At 53.2% G+C, this 2,500-nt stretch overlaps 1 pseudogene; it reads left to right on the plus strand.

Moving 5' to 3' along the window:
- Window positions 1–2,500, plus strand: part of LOC136710172 (28S ribosomal RNA) — an 8,428-nt pseudogene that overhangs the window by 3,467 nt on the left and 2,461 nt on the right.

Genomic DNA, 2,500 nt, shown 5'->3' on the forward strand with positions numbered 1-2,500 from the left:
GACACCACCCTCACCTCACGCACCGATTGGGCCCACCATACCCGACGGTGCATCTGTTCAGGACACCCCCTCGGGGGAGATAGAGCAGACATGCTTGGTGGTGGAACTCCCGGACCAGGACATAGTCTGTAAGCTTTGTGGCGTGCGACCAGGGAAAATCACTCAGGCAGCAAGGCACTTTGCCGCCTGTCATAAGACTACTCTGGTGACGTACAGTTGTCGTAAGTGTGGCAGGGGCAGTGAGAACAGCCACTCCATCAGCACTCACTACCCTAAGTGCAAGGGGAGGGCAGAAGGAGTACAGGCCGATCAACTGGCCCATCGATGTGGTAGTTGCGAAGCGTCCTTTGCAACTAAGAGCGGGCTTAGCCAACACAAACGACACGTCCACCCAAGTGAACGGAATATGGAGAGGATCGCGGAGGTACGCTCCAAGAAGGTGAAGGGGGGTGCGACCTCGCTATGGAGTGCTAAGGAGGTGGAAGAGTTACTGAAGCTCGAGGAGAGATATGCGGGCGAGAGGTACATTAACATGGCGATCGCCAAGCATCTCCCCAGTAAAACTAGCGAGCAGGTAAGGGAGAAAAGACGTCGGCTTGTCAGGACCCCCATAAATCCGTCAGAGGATCATAGCGGTGATCTGAGACAGGAGATGCCAGCGCCACCCCTGGTTCAGGGGATCGCCGAGAAATTGAAAGAGAGGGCGGCCTCCCTGGATCTTTCTCTGAGCGAGCTCGGCGGCAGTGGGGATTTGCCAAGGGAGGAGCACGAGTTGGGTGAGCTCGTGGAGGCTACGGCCTCGGCTTTGAGGGGGAGGCTGGGAGCTGGTGTCTCGAGTGCTCTGAGTCATAGTACTCCTGGTAGTAGGCAACGAGGGGCAGGCCGTGTTTTCAGAAACCCTCAGGGAGGAAACAGGGCGGCCAAGCGGAAGACTTATAGGAAACATCAGAGGATGTTCCTTAAGGATCCTGCGAGGCTAGCCAGTGAAATCCTTGATGGAGTGGAAGGAACAGAATGTCCAATCCCACTGGCCATTATAGAGCAAGCGTACAGGACCAGTTGGGAAGGGAATGTCAACTTTGCTGGACTAGGCCAATTTACATCATCAGGAGAAACGGACAACGAGTGCTTTGCAGAGCCAATCACGGCCAAATCTGTAAAAGCTGCCCTAGGCAAGATCAAGCGCGACACCGCCCCGGGCCCAGACAGGATCACAAAGCAGATGCTAAGTGACTGGGATCCGAAAGGCGAAAAACTGGCACGGCTGTACACCACGTGGTTGGTCAGCGGAGTGGTACCCAGGGCTTTCAAGGAATGTCGGACAACACTAATTCCTAAATCTACTGATCGGGAGGCGCTCAATGACGTGGGGAACTGGAGACCCATCACCATTGGATCAGTGATTTTAAGGCTCTTTTCTAAGATTCTGGCGGAGAGGCTGGCGCGTGCTTGCCCATTGAATCCTAGACAAAGGGGGTTCATCCGCGCCCCTGGGTGTTCCGAGAACCTAAAGGTTCTGCAAGGCCTTCTCGGACACTGCAAAAAAGAGCGGGGCCAGCTTGCGGTAGTGTTTGTCGATTTCGCAAAGGCTTTCGACTCCATCTCTCATGATCACATCCTGTGTGCACTGATGCAGAGACAGGTTGACCATCACGTGATTAAGCTGATCCAATCAGCTTATGTGGACTGCGTGACCAGAATCATTGTCAATGGGGACAAGACGGACCCCATTGAGATGAAGGTTGGAGTGAAGCAGGGAGATTCTATGTCTCCAATCCTCTTCAACCTGGCTATGGATCCCCTGATCCAAGCCCTCGACAACCTTGGAAGTGGCTATATGGTAGGAGGTACTAGGGTTAGTACCTTAGCGTTTGCAGATGATCTTGTCCTGATTAGTGACTCCTGGGAAGGCATGAGAGACAACATCGCTATCCTAGACACATTCTGCGAGAAGACGGGGCTTAGGGTTCAGCCCAAGAAATGTCACGGGTTCCTGATTGGGAAGGGAGTTACCTCCTTCACGGTCAATAACTGTAAGGCGTGGAGGTTGGGAAAGGAACCAATTCATCTCATCAGCCCTGATGAGATGGAGAAATATCTGGGGGCAAGGGTGAATCCTTGGGTGGGGATCACCAAGCCAGATATCCACACCCAGCTGAGGGAGTGGGTGACTAAGATCAACAATGCTCTTCTCAAACCAGTCCAAAAAGTCAGAATGTTGAATAACTTTGCAATTCCCAGGATGATCTATCTGGCTGATCACTGCGACTTTAGGGGCACAGCACTAGCCACTATGGATGGCACAATCAGGAAGGCTGTGAAGGAGTGGCTCCACCTGCCTCAGTCAACCTGTAATGGCTTGCTATATTCTAGGGCTCGAGATGGTGGCTTGGGTATCCAGAAGTTAGAGGCCCTCGTGCCTTCCATCCAAGCGAGACGTCTATACCGGTTGCTGAACTCCGAAGACGGTATAGTGAGGGCGATAATGACAAGCACGAGT

Source organism: Hoplias malabaricus, chromosome 11, assembly GCF_029633855.1.
Source record: "Hoplias malabaricus isolate fHopMal1 chromosome 11, fHopMal1.hap1, whole genome shotgun sequence".
Lineage (NCBI taxonomy): Eukaryota > Metazoa > Chordata > Actinopteri > Characiformes > Erythrinidae > Hoplias > Hoplias malabaricus.